General features: G+C 48.0%; 1 protein-coding gene across 4 annotated transcripts in view; it reads left to right on the top strand.

Annotated features, from left to right (window-relative positions):
* Positions 1-15,849, top strand: part of Trappc9 (trafficking protein particle complex subunit 9) — a 489,946-nt gene that overhangs the window by 223,606 nt on the left and 250,491 nt on the right. The window lies entirely within an intron of this gene.

Here is a 15,849-nt window from a genome sequence, read left to right as displayed (position 1 = left end):
GTTAACCTGTATCCCCAGGGGTGTCTCAAGCCTCATCCTGTCTGCCTCTTACATTTCTTGTTCTTGTGACCAAACTCCTTCCAAGGAGCAACTTAAACGAGGGAGGGTTTATTTTGGCTCGCATCTTGAGGTACTATGGCCCACCGGGATGAGAAATAGTGGCAGCCGGCTCCATGCAGCAGTGACATGAAGCTGCTTGCAAGCATCTCAGCAGATCAGGAAGCAGACAAGGGAGTTCCTGTGCTCAGCCGGACTCACCCCCACTCCAGCCTGGAACTTCTGCCCCTCTGCTGGGGCCACTCACATTCAGAGTGGGTCTTCCCTCCTCAACTAGTCCTCCCTGGAAACGCTCTCACAAACATACCCAGAGATGTGCCTCAGCGATTCGCCTCAGCTGTTTCTTCATCCGTTCATGTTGACAATGAAAATGGACACTCCGTAACTTCAGGACTGACCTGCCCAAGCAGAGGCTGGCAAAATTAGTAAAGAAAGTCATGTAGTTGGGTGTTAGCATGTGATTGAGAGGTGACCTGAGACCGGGAAGGGCCCTTGCCTTCTGCTAACAAAAGCTCCATGAAAATCAGCCAGGCGGTGGTGGCGCACGCCTTTAATCCCAGCACACGGGAAGCAGAGGCAGGCAGATCTCTGTGAGTTCGAGGCCAGCATGGTCTACAAAGCGAGTTCCAGGAAAGGCACAAAGCTACACAGAGAAACCTTGTCTTGAAACCTTGTCTCGAACCCCCCACCCACACCCCTCCCAAAAAAAAAAGAAAAAAGAAAATCAACCTACTTGGCAGAGCAACAAAGATTTTAGAAGAGGAGCCTTCTTAATGGGAGTTTAAAGGACTGTGAAGTTGCCTCCTCAAGGAAGGAACCAGTCTTCATGTCCCCTATGCCCTGACCTTTCCTTAGCACACTGACTCATTGTCAGAAGGGCTTAGCAGAGCCAGGGGCAGGTGGACAGAATCTTTGCAGCTGAGCAGGCCTGGCTCCAGGGCTAAGCTTGCCATTTACAGACCCTTGGGCAATTCACCTGCATCCCGAGCCTCAATTTTCTCTTGTGTAAATTGTAGGGCCTGTTAATCCCTGCCTCTGCCTTGAAGGATTGTTCTGTAGCTCTGCAGGGCAGGATCATAATGGGTATAATGGGTATTCAGTTAGCAAGCACCACGTCCTTTGCACTCTCTCAAAGAAGTGAACATGCCCCCCCCTCCCCCAAGACGTGCAGGGCAGAATGGGGAACAATTTCTATCCTGGCCTTTGTTCCCACCAGAGGTTGTTAGCCTGCACAGCAGCCTCAACCCCATAGCCAGCCACCCCCATGGTCTCTGTGGGTACCAGCATCTTTGTGGCTAGCTTGATTGTCCAGGACTCCAGTTCCCCCCCCCCCCCATAAAGACTCAGGTAGATTTTCCACTTCTCTGAAGTTAAAGAAGTCACACATCAAGCAGTCTTGATTGAAAGTTCCTGTGGCAACCATGTGAAGTAAGCTGTTAGCCACAGCCCGAGGAAAGGAAGGACAACACTTCCTGCCTTTGGTGTTGTTGGTAACAACAAATTAAGTCGGCTGTGAATCCTAACTTTTGTGTAAGTGGTTGTCCTCGCTGTCTTTGTTTTTGGCTGAAAGCCAATTTAGCTTTTCTTTGTGAATCATTTTGGTGAGTCAAGCAGATGCTATCTTTGTTTGTTGGCTAATAACTCGCCCTTTAAAAGTTACAATATCACTTCCACTTTCATAATAGAGGTGAATTTAGGCCTTGGAATTTATGACTTTAGCTTAAAACTGTCTTGGCTCGTACAGTCTTAAGGACCTTCTTTTTGGCCAGAAGCCGGCCCATCAGCCGGGGCAGACTCGTGACCTGGGGTTGTAGTTATTATCGTAGTCGCAGACTCGGACTGCAACGTTCGTGTGCGAACTCTACTTCTAGTTATGATAGCCACTTCCTGGGACAGGAATACCTTTGAAACCAAGAACGTCTCAGATGATGAGCGGAATGTGAGGTGAAGCTGGGATACAGGTTCATTGGTAGGATGAGTGCCTAGCATGCAGGAAGCCTTGGATTTGATCCCCAACCCTGGAAAAACTAGGCACTCTGGCAGGAGAATCAGGATTTCAAGGTCATCCTTAGTTACATAGTGAGTGTGAAGCCAGCCTGGTCTTCAGAAAGCTGTCTCAAAGATAAATACAAAACAAAAAATGCAAATGACTTTCTGAAAGTGTGTGTGTGTGTGTGTGTGTGTGTGTGTGTGTGTCTTCAATGATACACCCATCCACCTCCTTTAAATAAATTAATCAAGGAGGCTCAAGATTTTAGTTTATCTCACTCATGGAGTGCTTATGGAACACGCATGCATCTCAGATAAAAGTCAAGATGCCAAGGACTAGGCTATGCACTACACGTGGTCTTTTCTTTTGAGGTATTCACTGCCTGACTAGGAGGATTAGTGGGACACTGTGTGACATGGGGTGTGATACTACATGGCAGAATCTAAAGTCACCTGTGAGATGGGCCCCTCAGTATGTTTGTGAGATACTATATTGATTACATTAATAAGAGATAAGACCCACCCACTATGGGTGGCACCATTCCCTAGTTGGGATCCTGGATGGTGTAAATGGAAAAAGAGAGCTGAGCAGTGGCAGCATTCGCCACTCTCCACTTCCTGACTATGGATGTGATGTGACTAGCTGCTTCAAGCCCCTGCTGCCTTGATTTCCCCACCAGAATAAACTGTATCTTGACCTGTGAGTGGAATAAATCCTTTCTTTTTAAAGTTGTTTTTTATTGGAGTATTTATTGTAGCAATAGGAAAAAAAGACTAAGACACCATCACTTTAATTCTTAGCTCCGTAGGGAGAGCCGCCCTATCTCTTTGGTCACAGATAAAGCTATGGTGAGTCCTAATGCTAATTGCATGGAGGCGTGACTGTGGCTGCTGGAAGGATGCTGACTCAGATCTGGGACCCACTGTGTCCTGCTGTGTCAGGGGACCTGGAATCCAGCACCATTTGGGAACTCCCCCTGTGAACGCTAAGACTCATGTCCCCTTGTGGTGTGTGACATGCTAGCTGTCACCCAAAGAGCCAGAGTCACGACTGCACGTATGAATCAGGTCCCCCCGGGTACACTCTTAGGTGACTAGGATTCCCCTCTACGTCCTTGCCACTGGTGGCTGGTGGAGAACCTCAGTAAAGCTGGCCAGACTGAGTGGCTGCTTTTTGTCGAGTCTGCTCTGGCAGAATACACCGTCCTAATTAAATGTTTCTTTCCCATATAAAATTCCACAGTGCCTTAATTCAAATTAGAAAGTCACTGTTGTGACAGATGATGTCATTTAATTTTAGGATCATTGTGCTTCTGGTTATTCAACTGCAGACTAAATTGGACCCTATCTTGGAGCTTTTGTGCGTTTTTTGAAGCATTAACGTGTGTGCAAATGTCACGATGGGAGTGTGGATTCCCTTCTCCTCCGAGGGATCCGTGATGTGGGTGATGACGGGGCCGGCTAGCCACTTGGCTGCTTTATAACCTGGAGGCTGGTGAAACCAGTTCTGAAATGGAGCCGCTGCTTCTCCTGTGTCTGATGCCCACAGACTGTCTTAGTCAGGTGTGTCAGCGGAGCCCACCATTGGCCTCTTCTCCCCTCCCTTGAACCCTCATTCGGACCCCAAGGACAGCCTAAAGCTGCTCCCCTCTCTCTCCTCTTCCATATTGCAACCAAGAGCCCTTGGCCCTGTCGTCAGCCCCCACTTCCACTGTATAAATGAGGTAGGATCTAACAAATATGCTCCACTGGAAAGCCGCCTATTGGTGACTGTGGGGGTCCAGCCCCTCAATAGCCCCCTCCCAGGGTTCAGGAAGAATCTGCACCCAGCTGATAATTAATCGTTGAAGAAAGGAAATGAATCTATGCACACGAAACTCCTTAGTCCACACACTATTATTCTGTCACTTTTCTCTCTACAAGCTTATACTCTGCTCTCATTTTTAGCTCCTTTCTTGCCCAATTTCTCTTTACATTTATCTGTTGTCCCCTCTAGGTTCTATCTTAATTCCTTCATCTAGTTCTGCCCCTTCTAGGTTCTCATCCATCTAGTTCTTTCCCATCTCAGCTCCTCTCCCATCTTGTTCTTCCCCATCTGGCTCTTCCTCATCTCCCATCTCGTTCCTGTAGTTCTCTCTTCCAGCCCTTCAATCTAGTTCTTCCCCATCTCAGTTTGTTCCTCTCAAGTTCTTACCCATTTAGTTCTTCCATTCCCTTTTCTCTTCTCCGTCCTCCAGTGCCCTGGAAGTCCTGGTATATATACACTTACAAGCAATATTCCCTTAGCAGTGCAAAGCCAGGCTTCCAGGGTCAAACGGAGGGGTGATAAGAATCACATAGAGAGGCAATAATCATTACTTATTATTTGCAACCCCAAAGGGAAGTGACCAATGGGGAAATGAATTACTAAAGGCTAAATTTGGGTAATATCTAAGAAGAGGGATCTTATGTGCTCAACTATAGTCTTAAATGTGATTAGTAGAAAATGTTAAGAATGTTAGGTCAATGGGAGAAAATAAAACTGTCTTCCTTTTTTCCTGTGGCTCCTGTCTGTCTAAGCTATCTGCCGTTTTTTTTTCTGCAGGGTGGGGGAAAGTATGCTCAGTCGCTAGGAAACCTGTGTGCAGGTAGATGCCTCTGGTGATAGTTCAAGGGAGATCTGGAACTGGAGGAAAGATTGGGGAAAGGAGGTAGTTAAGCTTAATTGGCACATCTGCCAGACCTTCTCAAACAGGTAGCCTGGATGCTTAAGTCTGTACTTAGAGAGTACAGAGGTATCTCTGATAAGGTACTTTCCTCCATCTGGAGATGGACCTGGCCAGATGCTGCCAATGATGGTAATTATAGGGAGGCTTGAACTGGGGTTCTGGCTGAGCATAGCTTTCAGCGCAGAAAGTTATCTAACTATTCCTAGAAGTGGTTAGGTAAGGAGTTAGAGGTCTATAAAGTTAGTAAGGCTATAAGAAAGGAGAGTATGAGCTAAGTTGTGTAAAGCTATTACTTAACGTCCACCTGACCTGGAATTTATCTTAAATCAGGAGACTTGCATGTGGGCTGTTATTACTGCTAGTCCTAGAAAGTGGCCAAGGGAGGTGTCTGATTCCAGAGAAGGCCTTTCCTGAGGCTGTTCTCCAAAACCTGGACTGTGTATGTCCAGAGAGTGATCAGTCCACACTGTTAGCCCTTCTTAGGGAAAAATCAATTGGGAAAACTATGAAGGCACACATGATTTTCATAACAGAAGACAGCTGATATATAACAAGCCAAATAACACCAAAAGCTTCTTGGAATTTGGCTTCCTCTGGAGGAATTCCCTGATCCCTCCAGGTTGTGACTTTGCCATAACCAGCTGAGTTCTTATGATATATTCCTGCCGTCCACAGCTGCCGCCTCCACTCCTGATCCTTTCCCTATTTCCTATTGCTCCTCAGCCTTACTCATACATGAATGCTCTCAGGCCTTCTGAAGTTACAGGCAAGGCTCCCTCTGAAGGAGCAGTGCCCTCTTCCAGATGAATGGAGCCTGGAGCTTCCCAGCGCTGCTAACCAATATGTTCTCTCCTCCTTTACTTGCTTGCTGGTGTCTTTTGCAGCAGGGCTCCTGAGTCCAGAAGCCTTTCTTTCTGGACCTCAAACAGCTTCAGGCTCAGCTTTGGAGTCCCCGCCCCCCCCTCCCCCCAGTATTCTCTGGTCAGTTCCTTTAGTTCTGGGCGGCCTGCCTGTGTTCACACCCACTGCTCTGTCACACACCACCACTGTGTGGCCTTAGCACTCTCTACTGCTCTTCCTCCACCTCGCTCTACCCCAGAGGTCCTCAACCTGTGGGTCATGACCCCTTTGGAGGCAGGGTCAGATGACCCTTTCACAGGGATCACATATCAGATATCCTTCCTATCAAATATTTACATTGTGATTCGTAATAGCAGCAAGATTATAGTTACGAAGTAGCAGTGAAATAATTTTATGGTTGGGGGTCACCACAACGTGAGGAACTGTATTAAAGAGTCACAGCATTAGGAAGGTTGAGAACCACTGCTCTACTCCTTGGAGGAGGCAGTGAAGGGTGCATAAGCCTCTGCTTCTAAGGTGTGCAGACAGCATCCGTGACTTACTCAGGGCCACCCATTTGGCATGCTGTGTGGTCCTATAACTTTATCAAGAGCGTGTCTTTAAAGGATAGCGTTGTCTTCTCTAAAAATGGGAAGATTTAAACCTGAGGACCCTTGATGTCACCTTCTAAAGCTCTGAAAAATTCAGAGCCTCCGAGTCCTTGGAGCTCTGCAGTGAGGCTCTTTTCTATGAGCTCAGCCCCCAAAGGCAGCCATCGCACTGTCACCAGGCATTGTAGACGGACCCTCCCCACTGACCCTCCTTCACACTGGGCCAAGAGCTTGAGAGCTCCCTCCCCTGAGATGTTAGGATTGGTCCTGGGACTCCCTTTGGCCAAGTGAGGGAGGGGCATTGTGTCCCATGGAGAACACCCTCCCGAAGAGGTTATCATCCCCGGTCACTGTAAGTGGCCTCCCACAGACTTGGGTGATATGACTTGGTCCATGTCACACCCGAGAGAAGGAACCGATCCTGGATTATCCAGGTGGGCTGAAGTGATCCCCTGGGTTGTCAGAAGGGAGTGGGGCACAGGGCTCACAGACAGCAGGTGACATGGCCGTGAAGGCCGCAGGGGGAGGTGGAGCCAGGGCCCAACCCCAGAGTGAGTGCCAGTGCTTCTAGAAGCCAGAAAGACCGGAAGACTGATTCTGCTCTGAAGCATCCAGAAGCAGAATTCCGGCGTCCAGCTCTAGGACCACTCTGGGGCCACCCTGGTCTTAGCACTTCTGACCTCTAGAACTGTGGGGTTAATACAGTTAAGCCAGTGGGTCGGTGATCCTTCGCCACAGTGGTTTCAAGGACCTCAGACAGATTGGGTATGAACTTCTGAGAAGTCTACAGAGCAACATGGGTATGGCTGTCTTTCTTTTTCCTCCATCTTGAGGATACCCACATCCTGGAGAGATCCAGACCAGAGTGCACCAGGACCTGTCTGAGGGGGGAAGTTAGGTTGAGAGCTGCTACCCTGGCCTCCTAGTATCCCTTAGGGAACTGCACCTATACTCCTCTTGGGAACCAAAGGAGTCTGTCTTGTGAAAGTGCCTTCAGGGCCCTCAGGGACCAGGCTTCATGGTAGCTCTCCTGTTGAGCATGTGGCAGGTGGACACCCACCACTTGGGTTCCTGGGCAGCTGATAGTCTAAGTGGGAAGACATCAGTACAAATAGATGCATATGTGATTTTCTGCTTAGTAATCCCGCCGTACACAGTGAGGAAAGGGGTATCACGTAGTGAATGACTCTTCCAGGGATTGATGCTAAAATTGAGATGCACAAAGATGGGGGATATTTCAGCCAGCATAGGAGACACTGTGCCCCAGCTCTTGGAAGTTCTGGCCCAGAGGGGCTGTGGCTGTTTGCAGGGAGAGATGAGGAAGTGGACTTAGCTCACCCGAAGCCCCAGGATCTGCTGACTCAGGCCACTCAGGGGTCAAGCGACTTCATTTGATCAAGAGGCAGTGGATGCCAGCGAAGGTTTTAAGTAGGACTGAAATTTGCAATTTCACTTAAGAAAATAGCTGTTTTGGCTGGAGTTTGGAGATTAAGTGGAAGGGGGCAGATGTGGCAGCAGTGGGAGGCCAGAGGGGGCAGCTGTGAGCTCAGGCTGGAGCTGGGGTCTCAGACCTGTCACCATGGCCATGGGTGTTGTTGCTTGGATCTGAAGTACGTTTCCAAGGGACAGAGGAGTGGCTGTGGTGTGAGTGGTGGTGACCAGCAGCAGCAAGACGGAGGGTGGGCTGTTGATGGATCGGCAAGTCTGGGTAGGGGTCTGGCTTAAGGCGGGGACAGGAAATTCATCTGTGGAGGCCTTGGCACCGAGGATCTGCCTTGACATCCTCGGGGAGATGCCAAATTGACAGTTGTGTGCATGAGTCATGCTCAATACACAGAATAAAAGCGAAGATTTAAAGGGCTCAGGAAAACGTTTCCATGTTCGCACTCAGCAAACATCCAGTGTGTGCACTGGGCAAATAACACCACGTTTGGTTCTGCTGCGGATCTCGGATCTCGGCGCTCCCTGTTTCAGCCTCAGAAGCCAGGACAGAGCAGGTCTTGGGACTGTTCTGGTTTCTCTGACCTGAGGCCTTTGCTGACCCTACTAAGTGCTTTAGCTATCGAATGACTTCACTTAAGTTAGCATGGACTTCATACTCAGAGAAACACAGATCTGCCCCTGCTCCGTTTTTAATGGGGCAGCTCTCATGCCCCTTAGCTGGATCCTGAGTTCAGATCTCACAGGGCTGCAATTGAGGTGTTACTAGGGCCATGATTGCAGCCAGAGCCCAGCCCAGGACAGTGTCTTCAGCTTTCCTGTGTTGTTGGTGGCATCCTGTTCCTTTCAGTCCTTGACATAAAAACTTTGTTGCTAGCTGCTGTCTGCTGAGGATAGATAGCTCTTGACTTAATGTCACATGTAGGGTCTGCCATGTTGGGACTTCCCAGGGAGCCACTGTTTCCTCTGTCACAACACAGGGGAGAGACTCCTGTGAGGTGGGAGCTTGTCCAGTCACAGACATCCCGTCACCTCAGCCATGTTCAGCTATGGTCAGGGGAATGTGTCAGCTGAGGGTAGAGGTCACGGGAGACACCTTAAGAGATTCCCAGACCGGACTGCATCTAATTTGTCACTTGGCGTCTTCTGGAAGGAGCCAGAGCTCAGCAGAGGAGCCTTTTAGAAGGGATAAAGAGCCCTCATTGGAGCCCGCAGGCCTGCTACAGGGTAGGTGCACACTCTTACCTCTGGGGATGAGTCCCCAGTGTGCCTATGAGGATGCCTATGGCTTTGGCAGGAAAGTCTGAATTCTCTTCTGCCATGCCTGTTACTGCCCTCGCAGCTCCTGCTCTGGCTGGGCTCCGCCACTCTCCTGGGTCATGGCAGCAATTCTGCCGCCTCTCTTCCCTCAGCCAGGTGCCTTCTCCTGAAGATCTAACTGTTCCTCCCTGTGGTTTAGTAGAGCCTGAGCTCCCATGCCCAGTCTCTGTGCTCCCACACCTGGGCTTCATCCTCCCCACATACAGGCTTCCACATCCTTCCCACTCTTCCTGCCTCAGCCCTGTCTCCCAGCATGCCTCTCACTGTCTGAGGTACAGCGTGCCAATGCTGCCGCTCGTTGTTGGCAACACCAGTCTCTCACAAACCTAGGAGTCGTGCTTAGGCTTCTGCCCTTGCAGCCACTATATACCCCTGTGATATGTGTCCTTTCCTCACTTTTACATATCGCTGTGACATATTGGTGTCCTCTTTCTCCTTCCAGACATGGTTCATGGGTATCCGCTCAGTGCAGGCTTTCCCGATGACCTCTTAACCTCAGACATAGTAATCTGATTTTGTTCTTGTACTGTTCCCTCACTCTCCTGTTTTCATTTAGGCATTCTCAGGATCTTCCACACAACTTGTTGATAGCTTGTATGCCATATATTTCGACTGACTAGAGGGATGGATGGGTGGATGGTAGGTGAATGGATATGTGGATAAGTAGATGGATCTTTAGGTATGGATAGGTAGATGGATCTTTAGATAGGGAGGATAGATGGATAGATGAGTAGATAGGTAGATGGGTGTGTGGGTGGGTAGATTGATGGATGTGTGGGTGGATGGAGTTATAGACGGGTAGATGAGTAGATAGATGGGTGGGTGGGTGGGAAGATAGATGGATAGGTGGATGAATGTATGAATGGGTGGGTGGATGAGTAGATGGGTGGGTGGGTGAGTGGATAGGCAGGTAGATGTGCATGGATGGATGGATAGATGAATGGATGGGTGTGTGTGTATGTATGTATGTAAGGGGGATGGGTGGATGGATGGATAGATGAATGGATGGGTGTGTATGTATGTATGTAATATGTATGTATGTATGGGGGGGTGGATGGATGATGGATAGGTGAGGAGTGGATGGGTGGATGTAGGTATGTATGAACAGATAGGGATCTATGAACAGGTAGGTAGAAGCATGCCTGGTGGATGAAGGCACTGCAGTATCGCTATGTGCAGATAAAAATATGAAAAGCCAAAATCTACTTAAAATCATTTTCTGGAAGAATGCTCCATATTGTATTAATTAACTCAGAAGCTTGCAAATCAGGCAAATGCTAATGAAGGAAGGAGCTGGCAGAGTACCTGCCTCATTCATCACTTTCAGCTTAGGCATGGCCATGTTTGTTTTTCTGGGAAATAAGAGAATGAAATTACACCGTACTGTGAGTTGAGGAATTTTCACTAATTTCTAATTTGTGGGTACACTTTAGATGCTAACTCAAGGCTGGGGAATGTCTCCTCTTCCTTGGGCATCTGCCACAGTTCCTAACCCAAGGCTGTGTGTGTGTGTGTGTGTGTGTGTGTGTGTGTGTGTGTGTGTGTGTGTGTGTGTGTGTGTGCTTGGCTGGGCAAGTGTAGCCAAGGTGCTGTTGTGTGTCAGACTCCCCTCAATCTGTTGCCTACAAATTCATTGACCACTGGTTTTGTGACACTCACCTTTAGAAATCTGGATAAGATATGGGACCCAAGAATATAGTCTCATTGGGGGGCAGGGATGAGATGCATGCAGAAAGAGGAGCTGGTGAAGGTGAGCAGAGATGAATCTTCTGAAAAGCCCCAGGCAGTTCTGATGAGCCCAGCTGAAATGATGCTTCCTTCCATGAACTCAAGAGAGTTTTAGTAGAGAAGAGGCGGCATTTGGAGGAGCCCACCATATGAGTTGGAGGGTTCTGGACCACTCTAAAATCCCTAGTGTGATTATCAACACCCCCATCTGGAGTACTTGCCCAACCCCCTCTTACCTCAGTTTTCTAAAGCAGGCTATAGGATGGAGTAGTAGTATCAACAGAAGTGTGTCTGTTCATACATATGCTCAGATATATGAGAGACCCTTAGGGGACCAACTTGACTTCTTTATCTGTGTGCGTTTATGTGTGTGGGCATGTATGTGTGTGCATGCACACAAGCACACAAGCCAGAAGACAACTGTCTTAGGGTTTCAATTGCTGTGAAGAGACACCATGACCACAGCAACTCTTCTAAAGAAAACATTTAATTGGTGTGGCTCACTTATGGTTTCAGAGGTTCAGTCCATTATCATCATGGTGGGGAGCATGGCGGCGTGCAGGCAGATAATGGTGCTGGGGTAGTAGCTGAGTATCCTATATCTTATAGGCAACAGGAAGTTGACTGTCACACTGGGCGGTATTCTGAGCACAGAAAACCTCAAAGCCTGCCCTCACAGTGACACACGTCCTCTAACAAGGCCATATTCATACCAAAAAAGCCACACCTCCCAATACTGTCACTTTCTGTGAGATACATTCAAACTACTTCAACAACCTTGGCTGCCATTCCTCAGGGGCTGACCAATCTGTCTTCCCCTCCCCTCCTTCCTTCCCTTCTCCTTCCCTCCTCCTCTCCCCTCCCCTCCCTCATTTCTTCCTTTTTTCTTTTCTTCTTTTTTTTTTTTTTTTTTTTTTTTTTGAGATGTGTCTCTCACTGGATAGGGTCCCATTGGGTAAGCTAGGCTGGCTGTCCAGTGAGCCCCAGAGATCCACCTGTATCCACCTCCCCAGCACTGGGATCACAAGTTCACGCCACTGTGCCTTGTTGTTGTTCCTTTGTTTGTTTTTGTGTTTTTTAAATGTGGGCTTTGGGGATCAATCTCAGGTCCTCATGCTTGCAATACAAACGTTTTACTGAGTGCATTGACACCCCAGCCCTGTCTCCACTTGAGTTGTTTATACAAGTGGCCCTGCTCCTAGGGCTCCTAGAGGATGGCAGAGTTGAGCAGTGAGAATTGCCTTGAAGCCGGAGGGCAGATATGAGACTGGCATTGCGGATGCGGCTCTCCTGTATAGCGTGGTTACCTGTGGATTGGAGGGACCAGTCACTGGGGTCCTGTTCTGCTTGGTCATATACTGAGTTTTTGTTCAGCATTCTATCATCTGAATCATGGTTTTCTCTGGCTGTGGCTAAAATTAGCTTGCGTTTCCTGAGCTCATTCCAAATCACAGTCCTATGTCCTACAGGCTTGCTGCCTTCAGGGTTGTACTGTGGGGATTCTCTCCTTTCACCCTGGCCTTGATGTTATCCTGGCCCTCTGGTCATCATGCCTTATCTTACTGTAACACAGTTGGGCCTACCAGGGTTTCCTGGGGACTCTTAGTACCTCTGGCTCTGGCATAAAATTTGACTGTATTTGGAAGAGGCTCAATTAAGTAAAATCTCTTGACCATGGTTTCTGTGGTGGTTTGAAAGAAAATGGCCCCCAAAAGGAGTGGCACTATTAGGAGATGTGACCTTGTTAGAGGAAGTGTGTTACTGTGGGGCCCCAGGCTTCGAGGACTCTTTTGCTCCACCTTCATTCACTATGACACTTAGTCAACTTCCTGGTGCCTCCTGATCAAGATGTAGCCAGCATCACGTCTGCCTCTACATCACCATGCTCCTTGCCATGATGATAATGGTCTAAACCTCTGAACTGCAAGCCCCCACCTAAGTTAAATGTTTTCCTTTATAAGAGTTACCATGGTCATGGTGTCCCTTCACAGCAATAGAAACACTAACTAAGAAATAAGTTGGTACCAGAGACTAGGGGTATTGCTGTCATAGGCCTGATCATGTTTTTGTTTGGAGAAATTTGGACTTTGGTACTTGGGGTTAGGAAAGCATTGCAATGCTTTAAGTGCTGTTTAATGGGCCATACTAACAGGAGCATGGAAGACAGTGGTGCTGAGTGTGATTTGAACTGTGGGGAGCTGGCTCAAGAGGTTTCAAAGGAGAAGAATTGTAGTATGTTGCCTAGAAATCATTCTTGTGATAGTTTGGTGAAGAATGGGGCTGCTTTTTGACCTTGTCTGAAGACTCTGCCTGAGGCATAAGTGAAGAGTTTTTGGATCAATTCCATTGGCAGAGGAAATCTCAAAACAGTATAGACTCTGTTCTCTGGTTATTGGTGTTAACTTTAATGAAGATTTATAATGAAAAGGAGCAAGCTGATCAAATAAAAATACAAAATGTACACATTGAGAATAGGGGCACCAAGAAGTGGAACAGAGCTAAACCATGTGTTTAAGGAGATAATTGGATTAAGAAATGGAATAAAGGGAGTGGTGACTGCTGTCCCCAGATCTCAACCCCCAGAGAGACCACTGAGGATGAGTGTACCAGAATGCAAAAGTAAGGTTTAATCCAAAAGCAATACAAGCCTAGGCAGGGACTTCGTCCAATAGATCCAACGAAGTGGAGGCTGGAGGAAGTGCCCACCTCTCTGAAAGCTCAGTTTTTTGTTTTTTGTTTTTGTTTTTGTTTTTTTCCGAGACAGGGTTTCTCTTGTGTAGCTTTGCGCCTTTCTTGGAACTCACTTGGTAGCCCAGGCTGGCCTCGAACTCACAGAGATCCGCCTGGCTCTGCCTCCCGAGTGCTGGGATTAAAGGCGTGCGCCACCACCGCCCGGCCAAAAGCTCAGTTTTTAAAGGCAAAATTCACAAGGTTATATCATTTAGGGGTGCTAGTATGGGTACAATTCTGATTGGCTTGTGTCTAGGAATTCCAGAAATCACAATTCAATTTTCCTTCTAAGGAGGTGGTTGCCCATCACCATTTCTCATTGGCTGCCCCTAGATGGGGGCATCTGGTGATTACACAGTCACTATGGAAACTAGGGTTGGGACATTCTATGGTCAAACAGTTACCTAGGGAACCAGGGAGAGGACATTCCATAGTCCCGCAGTCATTACCTCCTACCTTGTGACTCTACTTTTACACTTCCTGGTTTCTGGAATCTGGACTGACTGGTTTCAGTAACTCCTGGCCTATTCCAGTAACTTATGGCCTGTAGCTAAAAGGAGAAGTCTTAGGCCTTAGTTTTAGGGTGAAGGTATTTTGGGCTTATTTTGATTCCACAGTGACCTCAGGGCAAGATCCCACTCAGCTAAGTTTCCAACTTGTGAAAAGGAACTAAAGAAAATCTTAGAGCCCAGATGTGGTAGTGCATGTCTTTAATCCCAGCACTGGGAAGGCAGAAGTTGATAGATCTCTGAGTTTGAGGCCAGCCTGGTCTAGAGATTCCGTTTCAGGACAACCAAGCTTAGGCAGTGAAGGACAGAAAGCTGATGAAGATGTAATTGAACAAGTGGGCCATGTTCCAGCAGCCCCAGTAAGCAGCAGAACTTGACAGCTTCGGCCATGTGGCTCTGGCATTAAGGATAGAAGAAAGGGGCTATGGAATTTGCCCCTGAGACTAAGGAAAGCCGCTGATTCAAGGCATGTTGTCAGGGGTGTCCTTGAATGGTGGACTAGAGAGGCCATTGTGTGAAGCTGTGACATTGAAGCCTGGATTGCCTTAGAGAAACCGAGATGTTGGAGAGGCCCGAGCCACGGGATACCTGCTCAGGAGAGCTGCTAACAGGGAGTGGAGCCAGCCCAGGAGAAAGTGTGTTGCAGTCAACAAAGCCGAATAGAGTTGGAGATCTGAAGAGTGCTTTGGCATCAGTCATGGAGATGCATAGTTTAGAGTTTGCCCAGTTGGTTTTTGGTCTTGCTTTGGTCCAGTATTTCCTCACTCTGCTCCCTTCCCTATGTTTTGCAATGGTAGTGTATATCCTGTGCATTATATGTTGGAGATACGTGATCTGCTTTTTGGTTTTGATTTTTACAGGGGGTTACAGTTAAGTGATTGCATGAATCTTAGAAGAGACTTTGGAACTTTGGACTTTTAAACATTGTTGAGACTGTGATAGACTATGGGACCCTTTGAAGTTGGACTAAGTGCATAACTGCATTATGATATTGTTACAAGCTTATGGGGGCCCAGGAATGGAATGTGGTAATTGGAATGCAATTGGCCCCCATAATCTCAGAGGGAGTGGCACTCTTAGGAGGTGTGGCCTGGTTGTCTTGTTGGACGTGCACAGACCTCGCTTGGGGTCCTCATGGCACAGGCCTCATCCACAGCCTCTACCTGTGCAAACTGGCTGTGCTGGTGCCAGGGCTTCATTATTTCTGCTGTCCCAATGTCGTGTTTGGACCCCTACAGTCCTTTTTGCTGTTTCAACCCCAAACACACTTGACACATCCCCGTCAGTTCACACATGCCCATGTTCTTTCTGTGTCTTGAGACCTTCCCATTGTACCCTTACCCTGCTGTGGGTCTGAAGCAGGCATGATCCTTTAAGACACTGGCACCTACTAACCAGGAGGGTACTGCCGCATTCTTCCTAAGATAAAGGTCCTTTGGCCAGGGGTCTGTGTCCCATGTCACACTGCTTTTCCTTACTCATCTTACTGCTGTTCACATAGTCCTGCACAGGACACCATTCCTAAAATCTGAATTGCAGTTGCTTAGTAAATGTGCAGTGAGTGAGAGTGACTGGTAAGAAACCAGCAAAGGGAAGTTGGTGAAGACTGTTTGTGAGCAACTAACAATGAGGCTGTGTCTGGGAGGCACCTCAGAACCCAAGAGATCTCAGCCAAACCAGCCTGAGCCTAGCTTGCAATATTTGTGATATTTGAGGAAAGGAAGCGGGGCTCCTCGAGGGCTTTCTAGCAGTGAGGCCAGGACGAGAGCTGCTGTGCAGCATCTGGAGCCACAGCTCTTGTGGAGGCTTGAGCCCAGAGGATTAAAAGTCACATATCACAGCCTCTTGCCCATCACTTGATGAATGATGTCAGGTTTAATATATGGTACTATTATCATCACCCAGAATTCCCCACAA

The sequence above is a fragment of the Peromyscus maniculatus genome, chromosome 20 (genome assembly GCF_049852395.1).
Source record: "Peromyscus maniculatus bairdii isolate BWxNUB_F1_BW_parent chromosome 20, HU_Pman_BW_mat_3.1, whole genome shotgun sequence".
Classification (NCBI taxonomy): Eukaryota; Metazoa; Chordata; class Mammalia; order Rodentia; family Cricetidae; genus Peromyscus; species Peromyscus maniculatus.
This window is presented reverse-complemented; position numbering and strand designations above follow the sequence as displayed.